This window comes from Apodemus sylvaticus, chromosome 17 (assembly GCF_947179515.1).
Source record: "Apodemus sylvaticus chromosome 17, mApoSyl1.1, whole genome shotgun sequence".
In the NCBI taxonomy this organism is placed as follows: Eukaryota; Metazoa; Chordata; class Mammalia; order Rodentia; family Muridae; genus Apodemus; species Apodemus sylvaticus.
In genome coordinates this window covers 68,349,786-68,370,180 of record NC_067488.1, presented here as the reverse complement: position 1 = coordinate 68,370,180, position 20,395 = coordinate 68,349,786, and the positions used below count along the sequence as shown (strand labels likewise).

The 20,395-nt window shown below is 49.8% G+C and overlaps 1 pseudogene; it reads right to left on the bottom strand.

Annotated features, from left to right (window-relative positions):
• Positions 1 to 3,989: 3,989 nt before the first annotated feature.
• On the bottom strand, positions 3,990 to 20,128 carry LOC127667391 (keratin, type II cytoskeletal 74-like; annotated as a pseudogene).
• Between the last annotated feature and the right edge of the window lie 267 nt (positions 20,129 to 20,395).

Genomic DNA, 20,395 nt, shown 5'->3' with positions numbered 1-20,395 from the left:
AGCCCTGCGTCCATTGCCACCAACCTGCTAGTTTCCCTTTCTGAATATTTGGATGTCCTAACCTGGGCACTTCCTATGAATGGATCGTGCAATGAGGAAAACCATTTCTCTCTCTCCCTCCCTCTCTCTCTCTCTCTCTCTCTCTCTCTCTCTCTCTCTCTCTCCCTCCCCCCCTCTCTCCCTCCCTCTCTCTCTCTTCACTTTCTCTTTCTGCCTCTTTCTTTCTCTCTGTATGTGTCTTTCTGTGTCTCTCTCTATCTCTGTGTCTCTCTGTGTCTCTGTCTGTCTCATCTGTCTCTGTCCCTGTCCCCCTCTCTGTCTCGTCTCTCTGTGTGTTTCTCTGTCTCAGTGTGTCTCTATTTCTCTGTTTGTCTCTGTCTCTGCCTCTCTGCATCTTTGTGTCTCTCTCTGTTCTTCTGTCTCTGTCTCTCTCTGTCTCTGCATCTCTCTCTCTATCTCTCTCTGTCTCTGTGTGTATGTCTCTCTGTATCTCCCTGTGTCTGTCTCTCTCTGTCTCTCTGTGTCTCTCTGTGTCTCTCTCTGTCTCTCTCTTTCTCTCTCTCCTTTTATTTAGCATGTTTTCCCCCAGGAGTCACTCACACTGTAACAGATAGTGCCACAGCATTTCTTTTCATGGATAAAAAAGTTGTCATTGTAAGTGTATACTGTACCCCAGTTCTCTATTCACTCACTGACAGATGCTTGGGCTGTTTTGTATATCTCTGAGCTTCTATGTTATATGTACTGTTGAAATATCTGTTTTCAGTTCCTTTGCCTGTATCTCTAGGAGTGGAATTACTGGCACATGACAATCCTTGTATTTATTATATTATTTTGTATGTATGAGTGTGTGTGTGTGTGTGTGTGTGTGTGTCACAGGGGCCTACTGAGGTCAGAAGAAGGCATGGGATCCCCTAGAATGAGAGATGATTGTGAACCACACCTTGTGGAGACTGGAAACCAAACCTGGGTCTTCTGCAAGAGTCTCAAGTGCTCTTATGCACTGAGCCAACTCTCCATTCCCTACAGGACCATATAAAAATTCTAACCTCTACACCAGGTTTAGTGGCACATACCCTTAAGCCCAGTGCTGAGGAGGCAGAAGCAGGTGGAACTCTAAGATCTTCAGACCACCTGGTTTACAGTGTTTCAGGCCAGACAGGGCTGCACAATAAGACTCTATCTCAAAACAAAACCAAAAGCACAAAAAGTTTCAGTGTCTCTTCATCCTCACCAGTATCTGTTATTACCCTATATATTAATATTTTTAATATTAAAATTGTCCTATATGATGTAAATCGTGGATTTGGTCCCCCTTTTCATAAAGTCCAATTATGCTGAACATACTTTCATGTGCTCGTTGTCCATATGTCCACTTTCTTTACGTGAAAATCAACTGAAGTCCTTTGCACACTTCTGTTTTTAAAAAAATATTATTTTTAATTGTGGGGAGGGTTGTGCATGTGAATGAGGAGGCATGAAGAAGCCAGAGATGTCAGGTCTCCTCTGCAGCTGGAATTACAGGTGGTTATGAACCACCTGATGTGCATGCTGGAAATTGAATGTGGGTCCTCCGGAAGAGCAGGCAGGGCTCTCAACTGCGGAACCATCTCTCTGGCCCCTTTGCAGCTTTCTTAACTAGGCTGTCCTTATCCTGTGGAGTTGCGGGAGCTCCTTTCATAGTCTGAATACTAGACCCTTACTAGAGAAATGATTTATAAATATTTTTCTCCTTCTGTAGGCTGAATTTTCCCTTAATCTCTCATTGCCCTCACAGTTTTTATTCCTTGAGGGTCTGAGTGCGTACCCCAAGGTGGCTTTGAACTCACAATCCTTTTGCCTCAGCCCCTGAAATTCAGAGGTCACAGCACACACACCCACTTATGGTTCTCCACATTTTCTTGATAATGTGAATTGTGTAGCAGTTTAATGTGCACTGACAGGCTCCCTCCTGAAGGGAGGAGGGATACTCACTGAGGTGCTCCCTCCTGAAGGGAAGAGGGACATTCCTAAGAGTCAGGGCAACTCTTAAAATTTACCAGACCCAGAAAGCACAGAAAATTCCAGCAGTCACAAGGCTACCCGAAGTTATAACAGTTGTAAGCCATCACTGAGAAGACTGTCCTCTGGGGCTGACAACAAGCTAGACAAGCTCCAGAAACACGGCTTTCCTGGTTTGTCACCTGTGTGGGCATGAGCTTTTGGTGATGCAGCGGCCTTTGAGTTAGCTGCTCCTGTCGTACCTCCTCTTCTGAACTCCTGTCTGTAGCCCCTGTAAGCAGCACCCGCCTCCCCCCACCCCTGGTTCACTAAGTTATACCTGAATGGAATCACTTCTTTAGCCTGTCATTAGGGCCCTATCTGCAGTGAGATGTCTGTCCCTGTCTCCCCAGGAAAAGTCCCTTGACATGGCTTAAAGCCTTAGACAATTCTGGCCATAGTGGTTCATGCCTGTAACCTCAGAGGTTGAGGAAGGAAGAGGAAAAGACCAGCTTGGGTTAAGGCCAGCCTGGGCTGGAGAGGCCTTGCCTCAAACAATATAAAATAAAGCAAAGGGACCTCTTTTGATTCTGTTTAAACTTCCACGAATCCCAAGAGTTTATCTACTTTGTCTCATCTGCTCCTGGTCCCAGAGTTACACAAATTTTTACTTTTTTTTTTCTTCCAGGAGCTTTACGGCTTTAGCTGTTGTATTTGCATGTTGTGCACATTTGGTTCGCTTTTGTGGACGATATGAGAGACACAAGCACATTGCTTTGTGTTTCTACCTCTCCTGGCAACCTGGAGAGACTTGGAGCTCCTGTGGCTTGGCCTCCAGCTACCCAGGAGGGCTGTGCAGGTGAGTCACATTATCCTCAGTGGAACATTCAGAGAGATTGACAGACTGACAGATGTGCACTTCTGACCCTCGTCAAGACGGTTTATTGCACATACAGCAGAAATTTAGACTCCTTAGGTCACACAAAGGGGGGACAAGCTGGTGCCATTCTTAAGACTATTCACACAGTAAGCCATGACTTACAGGGTCCACACAGAGACAAGGCCAAGTGCACCTGCTGGATTCAGCTCTCAGTAGTTACACAAGAGTCAGAGGGAGGAGCAGGAACACAGCCACAGTCCTCACAAAAGCCACTGTCACCTGCTGCCCCATCGAGGAGCATGTCTTCTTCCCATGGGATGAAGATGTTCCTTCCCATGGCAATAATCGTCACATACCAGCGAAACATGAAATCTGCTGTCTGCCAGGCCTGAGCTGGCTCATAGGTGTGTAGCAAGGGCCAGTTCACCCATGCTAAGAAACAGCTTCCCTCTGTGTCCCAAAGATGTGGCTTGTGTGTTCCCTGCAGGATTAGGTGAGAATCTGAGGCAACACATATAGGGTTCCTGACAACCTGCCTTGTAATAGTGCTCGGCAGGTGGAAGTAGCTATCATTACTAATAAAGATGGTGGTACAGGTGGTAAAGAGCCCTGTTCTCTTCCACACAGCTCTATAAATAGGAGCTCATCGGGGGACCTGCAAACACATACACTGTCTCCTCAACGGTCTACAATGGCCTCGCTAATGGGACAGAGAAAAGCTGCTGAAAATCCCACACCTTCTAAGAAGGCCAGAAAATCTAGACTATTGAGAACATGACTTCAATGTCCCCCTTTTCTCTCTACCACCTTCCTCTTCCCTATCTGGATTATCATAGCCTCCTTAGCTCAAGAAGCCAATGGTGGCCTGAGCTTCTAAAGCCTAAAGAAGCCAATGGTGGCCTGAGCTTCTAAAGCCTCCTTCCGGCTGAAGGTCCAAAAAGTCAGAAGCCTGCATGGGACCCACCTACATTGGAAGACTGATCATGACAATCAGAACTTAGAGAGTGGGTAGTCGAGTGTACTAGAAACAATCCCAAAACTCGGGGATGGAGGTTTCAAGTGTCACGGGCATCTCTGAGCAGTTCAAAGGCATTCCTTCTCCAGCACTGAGGTGAGTGGAGTGGTGGACTTATTGAGTGCTCTTCCTGGCCAGCGTTCCAGCAGCACCACCTGGGTGTCCCTGAGGTATACTCTTGATCCTCTGATCTCGGTCTGGCTGTTCTGAGGGGTGCTGGGACTGCCAACTGCATTGCCAGCCTCAGGGTCAGAGATCATGGAACTTGGATGATAACTATAGGAGCCATAGCTGCTGCTGATGACAGCTGTGGGCGAAGAGGCCAAAGCAGGTGTCTGTCAGCAAGTGACAGCCATGGCAACTGCCATCTCTGAGGAAGTCCTGCCTAATCCCTCGACCATCCTCAGAACTCAATATACATAGCCAATGCAGTGAATGAGACCTTGTTATGTGCTGAACTGTATGGGGACCATACAGAATAGACATGCTGCCTGCCATCTGGGATAGCCTGGGAAAGTGACCATTCCCAAGCCGTTCTTTAGACAGCACTACCCCAGGGGGTGGACAGCAAAAGAGATGTGAATTCTAATCACTTTTTCCTGGGGACGAAGGTGGGAAATGTTGTTCTGGTGCTGAGAACCTGCACCGGACTGCAGAAACTTCTAGGTGAAGTAAGATTATGACTGGCAGTGAATCTCTCTATCCCAGGGCCCCTGGCTTCCTGCATCACTGTATCCCAGGGCCCCTGGCTTCCTGCATCACTGTATCCCAGGGCCTGTGGCTTCCTGCATCACTGTATCCCAGGGCCCCTGGCTTCCTGCATCACTGTATCCCAAGGGCCCCTGGCTTCCTGCATCACTGTATCTCAGGGCCCCTGGCTTCCTGCATCACTGTATCCCAGGGCCTGTGGCTTCCTGCATCACTGTATCCCAGGGCCCCTGGCTTCCTGCATCACTGTATCTCAGGGCCCCTGGCTTCCTGCATCACTGTATCCCAGGGCCTGTGGCTTCCTGCATCACTGTATCCCAGGGCCCCTGGCTTCCTGCATCACTGTATCCCAAGGGCCCCTGGCTTCTTCAGTCCAGCCCATCTCTAGGATACTCCATTTGCACCACCACACAATCACTTGTGCATATGACTATGCACATGGATACCCACAGCCACCCTCTCTCACAGTGTTGCCACACTGTTGTGCCCATCCTCCTGCTTCTGAATGCTCCCTCAGCCTGAGAAACCATAGCTGTTTCTCACTCGGCACTGCCATTGCCCTCCAGGCTCCACCTGCATTCCTGGCCCTCCAGCAGCTTGTGGTAGGTGGCGATCTCAATGTCCAGTGACAGCTTCAGGCCCATCACACTCCTGGTACTGGCACATCAACGGAGCCAGCTCCTCCTTGGCCTGCTACAGGGCACCCTCGAGATCATCCAGCTTGACCCTGGCATCCTTGAGGGCACTGTCCCCTCTCTGTTCAGCATCAGCGATGGCCGTCTCCAGATTGGAACACTGGGGAATAAAGAACAGAGACTTTCAAGACCTAAGATAGGATCTAGATCATACCAGTCATGATTGTTGATATTAATAGAGTTGCCTAGGAGTCAAGGTTCTGGTTGTGCCTATGAGGAATTATCTTGACTAGGTTGGTTCAAGTAGGAAGAGCCATCCTAAACGTGGGCGGTACCATTCCCTAGGCTTAGGTCCCAGATCACCTCTGAAAGAAGAAAGCTAACAGAGCTCAAGATTCATCATCCTCTGCTTCCTAACTATAGATGCAACTAGGCATCCTGCCATGATGGACTCTCATAGCAAGCCAAAGCCCTTTCTCCCTTGAGTTACTTCTATCAGGTATTTGATTAAGACAGTGGTAGAGTAACTCAGCAGACTCGTTATACAGACGGGACCCAAGGTGCAGGAAGGAGCTACAGAGCCAGGCCAGAACCTGGATCTGCATTTCCATTGTAGGAGAATGTTTAAAGTTGTGAGCTGAGGACAGCTTAGAATGTATATATAGGCCACGCTGCTTAAGGACCTGCATCCAAGTCCCTAGAACACACATTTAAAAAAAAAAAAACAGATTTGGTCACGTACCCACATGCAACCCTAGCACCGTGGTGGAAAGTGGAAGAAGAGGATCCTTGGGGCTTGCAGGAAGCCAGCTTAGCTACAAGTTCAGTGAGATAACACAGAGACTGACAGATCAGACTCCCAGTGTCCTCCTCCTGCCTCTGTACACATACAGGTGTGGACACCTGTACACGTGTGTATATACACCACACATAGACCACACTCACACATATACATGCATACATATTTTATGGTGGGACCTTTGGGAGTGGTTGCAAGTCCAGAGATCAGGAAGAAGCTTTAGTGACGTCAACTTAGTCTGAAGCCTAAACTCAAGGCCATTCCGTGTAGCAGGATCCTGCCCACCAGATCCAGGAGAATCACTCTTGAGATGCCAGCCTCACCGCCCCCCAGGGATCAGACAAGTCTAGGCACCATCACATTCAGGTTTCTGCTACAGAAAACCTTTGTGTCTGTTGTACCAAGACAGTATGGCTGGAGCCCTCCTGCACTCTGCAGGGAGCTTTTTCTAGGCTCCCTGCCTGCTCCCACATTACCTCCAAAAGCAAGGCAACCAGCATCTCTTAAAATAGCCTAACTTGCAGCTCTGGACGATGGACTCTGAGGAAGGCCCCAAGGCTGCTCTAGTTTCCAGGGCTAACAGGAGGGTGATTCTGATGGAGTCTGTAAGCTAGCCAACCATAGAGTCTTACAGGTGTCCCTGTGCCCCATTCCTCCATGTCACATGAGGTTCTGGGGATGCAGGGAGACATGTCTATAACAATCCATTGTTAACTGTGTTAACATGGTTCCTCAGAGAGTCCCTGAGAGGAACACACACACACACACACACACACACACACAACATTTAAGAATTGCTGTCTTCAGGTGAGACTAATACAAATACAAATAAGAGTCCTGTGGCCCAGGGGGGAGAATCTAGGACTTCATCTGCTGCTGCACCCTTCCTCCAGGGCCCTGCTCCAGCATGAGGAAAGGTATGCAGGGTGGCCACAGATGTCCCTGTCTTGTCCCATGCACCCAGACACCTGGGAGAAGGCCTGGCCTCAGAGGGGCACACCAAAGGGCACAGAACAGGTGTGTTGGACACAGAAGTAACTGAGCACAAGGGTACCTGGAAGACCCACATTCTAATTCTGCCCTGGTAATGAAGAGCTGGAGGAAGGGCAAGTCTCTGCTCAGCTACCTATCGGGCACCCTGGGTACACCAGAGATAGATGGCGGCTTCTCCGTTCTGATACAGGGTGAGAAAGAGGCCTGTGGCTGTTCCTGGGACTCCCATGCACCAGAAGGGGCCCTGCTTCCCCCTCCAGGGCAGCCCCAAGTTTCCACCGCACATGTGGAACTTTGTTGCTTGGTTTCTGGTTTGCTGCCTACCTGCTTCTTCACGTTAGCTATGCCACGGCGGATCCTCTGGATGAGCCGGTTCAGCTCCAACATCTCATTCCTGATGTGTTTAAGGCTGTCTCCATGGAAGCCAGCCACCAGCTACAGCTCCTGGATCTAGTGTCCTAGAGGCAGGAAGATGGTGCTGAGACAAGATGCAGAGTGACTCGGGAGCACACCTATCCCAAGGAGCTTGAGGTGAGCCTTAAGCGGAGATGGTGAAGCTGGAACCCAGGTGCCCTTCCAGCTCTGACCTCATCACAGGCAGAACCTGCGTGTGGCCCTCCCTCCCTGACTTATTCCCCATCCTGAGTCTTTCCCGGGGTAGACAGGATGTAGTTCCCACTCATAAGCACTCTCTGAATGTGAGAAGTCCGACCCCCTCCTCCTTCAAATGCTGTATTCAGAGATTCGTCTTCTAGAGGCCCCACTTGGCACTGGCACCGGATGCAGAGGTGAGTGGGGCAGCCCAGCTCTTCTGAGGCTCATGCTTTCCCCTAACACTTCCCCAGCACAGGTCAAAGGGGAAGGAAGCCCGGGGACAGGTGTGTCTATTGAAGAGTTTGCAGGTGGGACTAGGGTAGTGTACTATGTCCAGCACTTCAGGATGTACCTCAGGATGGAGGAAGTGTCACGCTCGTGGACAAGGAACAAGGGACAGGAGGGGGTAGTGACATTGAACTACACCTACCATCCTTTCTGGGTGGTGCTGTGGTCTAAATTGAGACTGTCCCCCAAAGGCCCATGTGTTACTAGCTTGGGCTTCAGCCTGCCACCATTGGGAGATAAGTCCTGGTCACTGGGGACAAGCCCTTGAAGGAGAACTTGGGACCTGAGACACCTGACCACTTTCTCCTTCCTTCTCTGTCCCCCGGATGCTGGGAAGAGAGCTGCCCCCTCTTACATGAACTCTCGCCATGATGTACTGCTCTTCTCCAAGACCAAGCGTCTGCAGATGGAAACCTCTGCATCCAAGGACCAAACCAACCTCATGGCACATCCATTGGTTTAAACCTCCCCTGCGCATCAGTTGATCCTCCTCACCATTTTGTTTCAGAAACAGGAAGTTGACACATCTGGGCTTTCATGACTGTGAAGATGGGGCTTAGAGGAGGAGCCCCCGGAGCGTCTTACCTCACCACCTAACCTGTCACTCGGAATGCTTTTAGAATTCCAACTTGCTGGGGGGCGGGGCTTCCTACACTCCCGTGCATGGCAGAAGGGAGCTCCGGATGTCCCCTCCCCCATACCCCGGCTCCAGCTTTTGGTCCCCATCCCTGTATCATATACCCCCATCCCTGTAAAGGCATCTGTGTTAGAAGGGAGTGAGTCCTCCTGAAGGACTTACTGTCCCTCTCCACTGGATTTGCCCATCCATGCTAATTTGATAGCACTGCTGAGAACACCTTTTGGATAGATTGCCCCTGGTCCTTGCAGCTGTAACCAGCTCTCACTCAGCATCTCTGCCCTCTTTCCCAAGAAGGAAAGAGGTTCCCCCTCCCCCATGAGCCCCCATCTTGGTCTGATACAACACCTCCACTTCGGCCTAGTTCTTCAGCGATGATTCTGTCAAGGTCCGGATCCTGATTGTTGTCCACGGACAGGATGACAGAGGTCTCACTGGCATGAGTCTGGAACTGGGCAAACTCCTGGATTGTGGATGGAAACAGGATCAGCACCCCCAGATCCTCTCTTCTTCTCCACCAGGCTTCTGTGGTCTCGGACAGAGTTGGTCACACTGGTCTGTGCAATCACCTTTATCTGATATGGTCTTAAGTCCCACACACTCATGTCCCTTTGGGAAGCTATTAGCTGGAAAGAGGCAGAAAAGTCGGGGAGAGACAAGTCCTCACTGCATCATACAGACACTTGAGAAATTTGATGTCTTTGTCCAGAGAGTCCACTTTGGCTTGAAGTTCCACCTTGACTGTGCAGGCTGCATCTGCATCCTGCCAAGAGGCCCCATGACATCACCAATACATCATCCCTGAGCCCACCAATCACCCTGCCTCTGCTGCTGCCCTGTCGTGAAGGCATCTGACTTGCAGCGCAGTCACTCAATATCAGTTTTTCTCTGACTGAACCTTTGGGAACAGAGGAAGGGAACAGGGACAGGTCTTCCTTTGTTTCACTTCAGAGGTGCTTGCCTTTCCTCAAGCCACACAGGAAGACTGAGCTGAGCCACATTCCTTCCAATGTCCCCACTGGGATTCTCTCCTGTCCCTTCCTATCCAGTTCCTGGCTATGTGCCCTTCCTCTCTAACTTGCTGGAAGATGTAACTCTGATCCCAACAAGATTCAGCCCCTAGACCCTCTCCAGGAAGAAGTCCTGAGCAGAGTTGCTTAGGATACAGGCACAGGAGAGACCAGAGCCCGTGGGTGCTTCGGGTCTCACCTTCTTAAGCAGCACACACTCGTTCTCCACTGCTGTACGTTGTGTAATCTCAACCTCGTATCTGTGGGAGAACAGAGAGATGTCAGAGCTTCTGTCAGGTAACTTCCTTTGTCTAGAATGGGGCAAGCCCTGTGGCTGCTGGGATCTCTGGGTATCATGATTTGAGTGTTACACGAACCCCACAGACTCACACGTTTGAGCACTTAGTCCCTAGCACGTGGTACTGTTTGAAGGTTTTGGAAGCTTCTAATTATATAAGGCTGATGTGTGACTGTCTGCCATAGAGCTGGAGGGGTATAGCTGTGGCTCAGCTCTCTGACCTTTGGTTGGTAACATGAAACAAGCCACTGCCACAAGGTTTCCATCACCATGGGGCTACCAGCTGCTGTGCCTTCCCTGCCAAGAAGGACCGGATCCCCTCAAACCATGAGCCAAGGTAAACCTCTCTTCCTTACATTGTTTCCTGTCAGGCATTGGTAAACAGTAACCAGTAACTGATATGCCAGAAGCAAGTGTCTTTACCTTTGTGTAAGTAAGAATCCTTGGATTCCCTCATTATAACCCAGGAAAATACCCAAATGCCTATATAGAATCCCTAACCAGCAACTAAGCATCCAGAGGGCCGGTGAGCCCAGGAATTCCTACCTATCACAGGGTGGGTACCTCCCCCATAGCCAGAGACCACAAGAGCTGACCTCCTGATCCTGGAGCTTTGGTACATGACTCAAGAACCTTTGGTGGCCTGCTCACCTTTTCTTGTAGTCCTCCACCACTTCCTTCATGTTCCTCGGGTCTGAGTCCAGCTGCACCCTGTCCCCAGACAGCGTCTCTAGCTGTTTGCAAAGGCTGCTGATGTGGGCCTGGTAAACAGGCTCCAGGCTCCTCCTGCAGTTGCTCAGGTCCAGTTGCTGCAGCAGCTCCCACCTGGTTCTGCTGCTCCCTGGAAGTGAACCTGGAACCCAAACCCACAGCCACCTGGAACCACACAGATATGGTGCCCCATAGACATAGACCATTGACTTCCCAAGAAAAGGGAAAATCCTATGAGTTGAGTCCTGACCATCCACCCTCAGATATCATTAACAAGTGTTATTTCTCCAGGGATCATTAGTAATTGCTCTTTCTTGGTCGTCTGAATTCCCAGTTGATGCACACTTACCTGGGAAGCAGCATCCTTATTTCTTCTGTGGCCTGACCGTGGACCCAGGAGACATTCTCCCTTGAGTCTAACTGTACCTTCTGTACTGTGAATCCTGCCCTCTGGATTGTGCTCAATCTGTTCAGCTATTCATGTTCGTTAAAAAACCTAAAGACGCTCTCCACTGTTGGCCCTCCAAGAACTCACCACTTCCCTCAAAAAAATAAAAAATAAAAATAAAAAGCTACCTCTATCCAGTTTCCCGGCTTCTCTCTAATATTCCCTAAAGAGTTGACCTTCATTTGCCCCCACCCTTTCTGGGCAGTGTAAGTCTATTCTCTTCCCCTTAAGAAGAGGGACCCCACCCAGGCCCTGTCCCACCCATCCATCCATCCATCCATTCATCCATCCATTCATTCATTCATTCATCCATATTGCACAGGAAACAAGAGGACTGCTCCTGCTATGACATCATGTCTTCCTGTAAGACTCACCTTGTTGATGAAGGAGGCAAACTTGTCCTTCAGAGCCTTGATCTGCTCCGGCTCCTGTGCGCACACCTGGATCTCAGGGTCCAGCTCCATGTTCAAAGGAGCCAGGAGGCTCTTGTTGTCTGTGACCTGGTGGATGCCTCCAGGCAGACACACAGATGGACAAGTGGGCCCCAGGGCCATACTGCCAAACATGCTGTTGGCAAAGCCACTGGTTCAACCCCCTCCACACCCATCCCCAAAGCTGTGCCCTGTGGTCTGCGAACTGCCACCTGCCACACTGAAGGAAACATGCCGATTCCCTCCAAGGCTGTCGGGCTCCTGCTGCTGAGACCAGCCCCAGTCCTGTGACCAGCTGCATGGCAAGAAGCCACGCTGCCCACAGGTTTGCTTGGCACCACTGCAGAAAGCACACTGACGTTGCCCTTGTCACTGCATGACCTGAAGTTCAGTTGCCAACTCACGGTAGAGCAGAGAGTGTGCTGGAGCTGGAGAAAGACAACACTGGGGCACAAGAGGGCTGCCTCCTTTTATCCCCACCGAGCCCAGGGCACCAGAAAAGGGCGTCTCTCCACTATCTCCTTCCCCTTCATAAGGGCTGGAGCAATTTGCGGATCATAGATCTCTAAGCCTTTGAGCAATGAGACCTTTTGATAGAAAGTGGAATATGCTGCCCTTGCACGCTACAGTGGTCTAATTTGGAGTTTATCTGGCTCCTAATTAGGGACCTGCAGAGTTATCCCCTTCGGCGATCTCTCAGCTTTACTTTTCCAGTAGTGCTTCCTTCCTTCCTGTTGATCTACCCACAAGGCACGGGGTAAATGCCTAACTCATCCATGGAGGGGTCCTCCAAACACTGTCTCCCCTCTGCCTCAGTCAGGGTTTCTATTCCTGCACAAACATCATGACCAAGAAGCAAGTTGGGGAGGAAAGGGTTTATTCAGCTTACACTTCCACATTGCTGTTCATCAACAAAGGAAGTCAGGACTGGAACTCAAGCAGGTCAGGAAGCAGGAGCTGATGCAGAGGCCATGGAGGGATGTTTCTTACTGGCTTGCTTCCCCTGGCTTGCTCAGCTTGCTTTCTTATAGAACCCAAGACTACCAGCCCAGGGATGGCACCACCCACAAGGGCCCTCCCACCCTTGATCACTAATTGAGAAAAGGCCTTACAGCTGGATCTCATGGAGGCACTTCCCCAGCTGAAGCTCCTTTCCCTGTGATATAACTGGAGTTTGTGTCAAGTTGACACACAGAACCAGCCAGTGCACCCTCTAAGGAAGCCATTTCCTGTCACCTAATCTTCTTGAGGAATGGGATACTAAGAAAGAAGATGGCTCTGTCTTCACGGATCTAGCTAAGAAAGAAGACCCATAGATTCACCACTTGGATTATGCTAAGGACCACAACTGGCCAGCAACAAACAGGCCCCAAGATAAGGCAGTAGAAATGAGAGCCAGTGTTAATTTAACTCCTGCGTGAGCGCTGTGTGGGTTTCCTGTGTTTGTCAGGGAGTATCTAGCTTATGGTAGCTTCAAAGATGCTCTCCCAACAGTGAGAAGCTTCTCAGGCAGCTGCCATTTAGCCCTCTGGAATTTTCTCTCCTAACTGAGGTTGTCTGTCTGTCCTAAAAGCTCAGGCAGGACTGGAGAGTAACTGACCTCTAGCTTGGTTAGAACACATCCTGGCTAAAGTTAGTCAAAGGTAAGAATTCCTAGGTCCCATTCCTGGGCTCCTGGGCACCATTCTGCCAATTCCCTCATGTCTTCCAAAAACTGCTCCATTTTAGTATAGAAAGCATCAGTCTGTGAGAAGTCAGGGGACCTGGTGGGATGGGATCTTTTCAAAGTATCTCAAAACAAAGTATCTGGGCAGTCATCCCAGCCCAGGATACTGTCCACTTCCCATAAGCTTTGGGAAGGTTTGATGGGTTCTGATTTGGCAAAGGTGGGGAGAATCCATCCCCTGGGGTGAGGCTATGGGAAGGAAAGTGTAAGCCTGGGAAAGAGGAGCAGAGAGACAGAGCAACATCAGAGGACCACTCCATGAATGGTTTTCACATCAGCCCTAAATCAGTGAGTCCTCCCTCTCAGAGGCTCTGCATCTTACTGTGCCTCTCAGAGCCTGGCCCCAAGACACAGGGGAAGCAACAGAAGTGGTGGCTTTTGCCTGTGGTTTCCTAGGCCAGATTGCAAAGATGGCAGAGTCTAACTTTGCTTCCTTTCTGGTGTGGAAACGTCAATAAGCTATGTAAGGTCCTCTACCAGGAACGACCATTATATGTCCCTGGACTAGAAAACAGAGTCTACTCCAAGAACTGAGGCCCAGGCTGAGATCCTGGAGTAACTAGAGAGCTCTGTGAACAGTAAGCCAAGATGCACTGAGGAGGAGGAGCTGATTTTGACGGAGTTTCGGGGATGTCCGGAAGACTGGACTTATGAGCAACAATACTCACTATAGGAGCTGGCCTAGACCAGCAAGGGCTGAGTGATGGCTTATGGTAACAGAAGCAATGACGGTAACAGTAAGACCTGTTGCTGTCATGGTGGCAGTATGAAGACTCAATGTATGTGTGTGTGTGTGTGTGTGTGTGTGTCCCTCCATATGTATGAAGCATTACACTTTAATTATTTAAAGACATGCTCTCTTTCTGTGTGGCTGAAAATAGAGCAGAAACTTGAGATCTTCCTACCACACCTCACCAAGTGCTAGGATTGCATGCCTGTGTTTTCCCTGACATGGGAATCCATGCATTACTGCTTACAGTTGTGAAAACAGAGGTTTAGAGACACTTCACAGGCTCACTCAGCTAATAAGTCAGACACAGTCCTCAAATTCAAGTGTGTCTGTTTTCCCTGCCTGCTACCTCATGTGACTGACATGACAGTTGTCGGCCAAGACAGAGATTTCTGACATGTGTAGCAGGCACTGCAGAGACTCTCACAGTATGAAGGAAAAGGGATTTGCAATGGATCCAGGGCTCCTGTCCGGGTAACCCAACATGAGACATCATTCTAGCACTCAGAGCAAACGGTGATCAAAGTAGTGATGAGCAGACAGAAGGGGCCATAACCTCATAAACACTGTATCACAAGTGGGCTCTTCGTACAAGAGGCTATTTGGGGATTTTTTAGAGCCCCCATGCTTGCCTCTCATCTCCAACTCCAAAAGGAAAAGAAACCTGGCTCCAACTGTGATTCCCTAGAATGAATCCAAACAAGTATGTGCACCACCCCGCAGCGCAGGAGCCCAGTCTGGTAGGAGAGCTAGACCTCTTACTGGGGCCTTCCAAATGGAACCGCAGCAAAGCAGTGTGTGTTGGAGAAGACGGCGGTACACAGCAGCAGATCTTCAGGTGTCAGTGAACATGCCTCAGAAGGGGTACATGTCACCAAATTAGCCACAAATCCACATATACCTTCTCCCAGAGGCCCTCAGATCATCATGGAAGACCGGGGTAGAAAGATTTTAACAGTGACAGGTCAGAGAGAACCAGAGAAAAGCAGTGCCTTCTGGGTAAGATGGAAACTCTGGGCAGCTGGGCTTCCTGCACAAGATCAAGTCTGTCAACATTCTAGCTTGGGGTGGGAAGGGGATCGTAAGCACAAACCCTCAAACAACGGCTGTGGGTAGTTGAGTTTCTGGGGCCTGTCCAGAGATATTCAGGTTTCTTCAAGGGTGTGGGTCCTGATAGGTCATCTATGCTCCAGTGAATGGCCCCACCCCAAGAGCACATAGGCAGTCAATTGTTACAAAAATGGAGTTGATTGTTATAAAAACAACATGAGTTGTTTTAAGTTTCCGGGTAGGGATGTGAGGGTTTGTCAGGGAGGAGTTAGGGGTGAATGTTATTAAAACACATTGTATAAAATTCTCAAATAATTATTTTTTAAGAAGAAAGGTAAAGAAAACACACACACACACACACACATACACACACACTTCGAAACAGCAAAGTGTAGGGAACTAGGAAGGGGCCCTGGGACACTTTTTATTCTCAAAGAAGTCCTGAGGGTCCCTATGCACAGACCCTGCCTGGGGTGGTCAGCAAGGGTGTCATGGTGACCGCTGTGGTGACTGTGACAGTGAAGCAGGAGGCAGAAGGGACAGCAGGGGTATAACTGCACTTTAGCTCCTTCCCTGTCTGGGATAAATAGATCTTGGTTGTCATTATTATTGCTGTGTGTGTGTGTGTGTGTCCAGAAAAGTCACAGTTTGTGAGTGGAGACAGAGGTTCCAAGTAGGTACAAGCAGGAATTGCCTGAGGATCTCCTCTAGCCGCCACCACCACCACCACTACCACCACACCATGTTGGCTGTCCTTTAGTTACTCACGGCCATGCACACCCCTCAGTAAGTTCATTGAAGTAGTGAGTATCTAAAGCCTGGAGAGCCTGATTCAGGCAGCACATGTTGAACTGAGAACCTACTGTGTGTACTCTATGTTGAACTGAGAACCTACTGTGTGTACTCTATGTGGAACTGAGAACCTACTGTGTATACTCTATGTGGAACTGAGAACCTACTGTGTGCGCACTATGTGGAACTGAGAACCTACTGTGTGCACTCTATATGGAACTGAGAACCTACTGTGTATGCTCTATGTGGAACTGAGAACCTACTGTGTGTGCTCTATGTGGAACTGAGAACCTACTGTGTGCACTCTATATGGAACTGAGAACCTACTGTGTGCACTCTATATGGAACTGAGAACCTACTGTGTATGCTCTATGTGGAACTGAGAACCTACTGTGTGCGCTCTATGTGGAACTGAGAACCTACTGTGTGCGCTCTATACATTAGACTCTAGAGGCAAGCTAACCAAGCTAGATACAACGGAAGAGATGTAAGTGGGATGTGTTCTGTGAGGGTTGTCACGGTTTTATCTCCATCTGCCTGTGTCATGAGTCACACAATAGCTGTGTGTTCCCTAAAACCACACACACACACACACACACACACAAATACACACACATCAACAATGACAGTGACAAAGATAATGAAGATCCATTTTGTCCCAGACAGAGAAGGAGCTAATGGCACAAAATGAGATTCTGTCAAATTCAGTTTGGCTAATAAGTAGGTGTTTGGGAGTTACTTATGGGAATACAGGTAATTTATGGACACTTGTGCTACTGAAAGGCCCCAGGAACCAGGTAATGATCACATGAATGTATCTCAAGGGTCTTGGGTCATAGGTTTTGTGACCGTCCCTCTCCCTCTGAGAAAATGTTGATAGCCCTGCTTGCCTGAGGGATCCTGGGGGATATTACAGTCACTCTGCTTCAGGGTGGCAAAGGTCTGTCCAACCGGGAGGAAATTAAACACTCTACAGCTATTGTTGAAATTTGAACTCTTTAAATAATTACTTTCAAGTATGCTGTACTGGATGGTTTTGTGTGTCAACTTGACACAAGCTAGAGTCAGCAGAGAAGAAGGCGCCTCCCTTGAGAAGATGCCTCCATAAGATCCAGCTGTAGGGCATTGTCTCAATTAGTGATCAATGGGGAAGTGCTCAACCTTTCGTGGGTGGTGCCATCGCTGGGCTGGTGGTCCTGGGTTCTATAAGAAAGGCTGAGCAAGCCATGGGGAGCAAGCCAGTAAGTAACGTCCCTCCATGGCCTCTGCATCAGCTCCTGCCTCCAGGTTCTACCCCTGCTTGAGTTCCTGTCTTGATTTCCTATAATGGTGAACTATAATCTGGAAGTATAAGCCAAATAAAGCCTTTCCTCCCCAACTAGCTTTTGGGTCCTGGTGTTTTTGTTGCAACAATAAAAACCTTGACCAAAACAGAGGCTGAGCTTTATGATGTGGATTGGGATCTGGATGGCCAGGCAGCCTGGGCAGGTACAGTGAGCAGGTTGTAAACAATACCCTTCTCCCTGTAGGCAGCATAGAATCAGGGAAGTCTCTCCAGCGGGCAACCTCATAAACACTGTGTCACAAGTGGGCTCTATATCCTCTGAGACTTCAGGAGTTGTAGGGACCCTTGAAAGTCCCAAGGAAATTGAGCCCATTGTGTTCTGATCTGGCACCATGTTGATACACAATATTCTGAGAAGGGAAAGAAATACAACCCTGCAAAGCACATCACGCCAAAGAAAAATAGAAAGGAGCCCCAGTGGGACACCATGACAGTGCCAAGTGGGTAAGACTGACATCATGCCTGCCTGCTTTGCAGAGGGTAATGAAGGTCAGGTTTCTCTAACCCCTTCATCTACTGACTGCCCCTGGACCAGAGACAGAGTCTGTAGACCAAAGCCATTGGTGGAGAGAGGAAGGCCCTTGAAGGCTTCTGAGCTGCCTGGAGCCATAAGCTGATGAACATGCTGAAGTAGGTGTGGCCCTGAGTCCCACTGACCCTTACCAGATGAGCTCGGTGCCGAAACCCAGCCTCGCTGCCTCTCCTCAGCACGAAGGGCCTGATTTCTCCCCTCTTGGCCCAAAGTCAGGCAGCTTCCTCGACAAGAGACATCTTTTCTCCCACTGTCTCCCTGCTCCTTCTCCAAGCCTGACATGATGAGCTCCTTTGACTGTAGGATTCAGTCCCACACCAGAAAGGCCCTGTCTGGAGGCAGGAGCTGAGTTGGAGTGGGAGGGAACAAGGGGGAGGTTGAGGCAAACCGTAAACGGCTCTGTTACTAAGCAGTGGGTGGAGGGTCAGGCACAGAAGATCAAGACAGCCAGGACTGACTCAATGCTGTTTTGTAGGATTAAACCGGCAATGTTGACATTGGATTTTCGGGGCTAACTCCTGGGAAGTCCCCAGTGTCTGTCACCTGAACATCCCCACTCTCTTGCAGAGGAAGGTCCTTGGCTCTTGAAGGAAATGTGTAGAGAGGTCTTTCCATGGGGAAGATTCTGTGAGACAGAGAGCAGTGAGAGGAATGGACACTGGGTCCTGCCTCCTGGCTGCACATTTATGTGAGTAGAAGTGCAGGGAGTGTGCCTTGCACTCACTCGGCCATGAGAAACACTTGGCCGTGGCGACCACCTGACTTGGATGTCACTCAGCCTGTGTCCATCATAGCTCACTGGGCCCCTGACCAGGGAGCTCTGCCCCCACTCAGCTTCTATGGACTCATCTTTATGTTCCCAGTCTGGATATCTCTTCCCTTCCAACTCGTGATTGTAGCCACTTGCCTGACACTTAGTCTTTACTAGGGACCACGCACTCTTGGCTCTTTCTCCCGTCTTCTTTAAAAGAAAAGTTCTCTGAAGCCTGTGCAGCTCTGCCTCCCCCCTCCCAGTCACCGCAGGCCCTACCTCCCAGCCCACATGCTCTCAGGTATGTCCAGGCAAGTGCAGTCTTGCTCTAAGAAAGAGGAGGCTTCTTCCCTCGCTTGTTCCAAAATACCACAGGGGCGGAGGGCAGAGGGTGGTGAGGGGGGTGCTACTCAGGTACTGGTTCATCTATCTCTTTGTCCTCCAGCCTCAGCCACTTCTGGGAGATGTGTGTAAGATATTTTCTGACTCTGTCCTTCTGTGTGGTGTGATTCTTTTCCAAAAAGAACAAAAGGGTAGGGGGAGGGAGAGCACCTTAATCTTTGATCATGACTGGGAAGTCTGATGCCTGATCCACCTCTTCCTTTGCACATTTGCAGAGTAAACAAGCCTGACTCTGCTGAGGGCTGTAATTAAGCCAAGTCATCACTAATGACATGCTTTCCCGCTCCCACCATCCCTGTCCAAACAGGAAGGAGGAGCCCTGCCCCATCTCACCCTAGGGAGATGCTAGAGTGGTGGGCCAGGCCGGTGGTGGCACGGCACGGCACGTGCCTCAGTATAGAGGGAATGGCCAGCCCCCTCTCTAGGTCAACATTACAACTGAGCCTGCTGGACCCCTTTGATAGAATTAGGAAGAGGGTGGGAGCTGGAGAGACACTACTGGGTAGGTCCAAGGTAGTGGGCACCAGGTAACACAAGAGAAGGCGGGATTGGGAGAAAGAGACGCAGAAGTAGGATTTATCGGGAAAATGGAGGGTTTCGAGGAAGACAGAGTCTGCAAAAGCTGCTCAGTTAGGAGCCAAGATTAAACAAAGGGTCTGCACACCATAGCTGCTGACAGACTGTGAACCAAGCCCTTGGAGTTGTCAACACAGGCGTCTGCATGCTGCCCAGCCAGAGACTGAGGGACAGGTCACCTGCTGACTTCAGGAAATGTCCTGCCCGAGTCCTATCCCCAGAGAAGCAGACTGGTCATAGAACTAGAGACTAGAACAAGCAGGGCTTAGGAGCCGGTAGATGTCAGCAACTGGAGCTCAGAGCCACAATATCATCTTCTCCCACTGTAGCTAAAAAGTTCTACCCACCTTTCCCTCCCAGTGACAGGGAGGGCAGGTGCCAGGGAACCATATCCTCATTTCCCTGGTGACCAGGGGTCCCAAAATGGAGAGCAGGATTTGATGGCTGGCTACAAGACACGATGCCCACTGCCAGATCAGAAAGAGGCTTTGTAAAATGAGCCACAAGCCAAGAGAGGAGAGAAAAGCAGCCACCGGGGAGCCAGGGGACTGGCAGCAGTGAGCTCAGGACTGGGGCGCACTAGTTTTCCAGGTAATGAGGAAGAAGAGAGGGTAGTGTGGAACAACCAGGGACAGCGCTGGCAGGAGCCAGCAGCCACGGGAAAGAGCCTTCCTGGGTCCAAGGAGCTGTGTGAAGCAGGCTTGGGACGTGGCTAGCCTGGGAGGTTCATCTCAGTGAGGTGCGGAGCAACCACTTATCCACGGCTTACAGGCTCCAGTTACCGGAATCAGCGCCATTTTAACTCATTCACCCTCACACAAATCCTTTCTCCTTTTTCCCACTGTTAAAATAAAAAAAAAACAACAAAAGCAGGAGTCGCCCCCCACCCCCTCGGTCATGCATAGCAAAAGAAACAAAGCCAGAAATGAAATGCACCGCTGGTTGGCTGTGGTGTGTCCTTCCAGCGCGGGACACCACAGGCCAGCCCTGAAATGGCTTTCATCTCTGATCCTTCGTCTATAGTTACAGCTGGAGGAATCTGGAACATCGGAGATCTAGTTCTA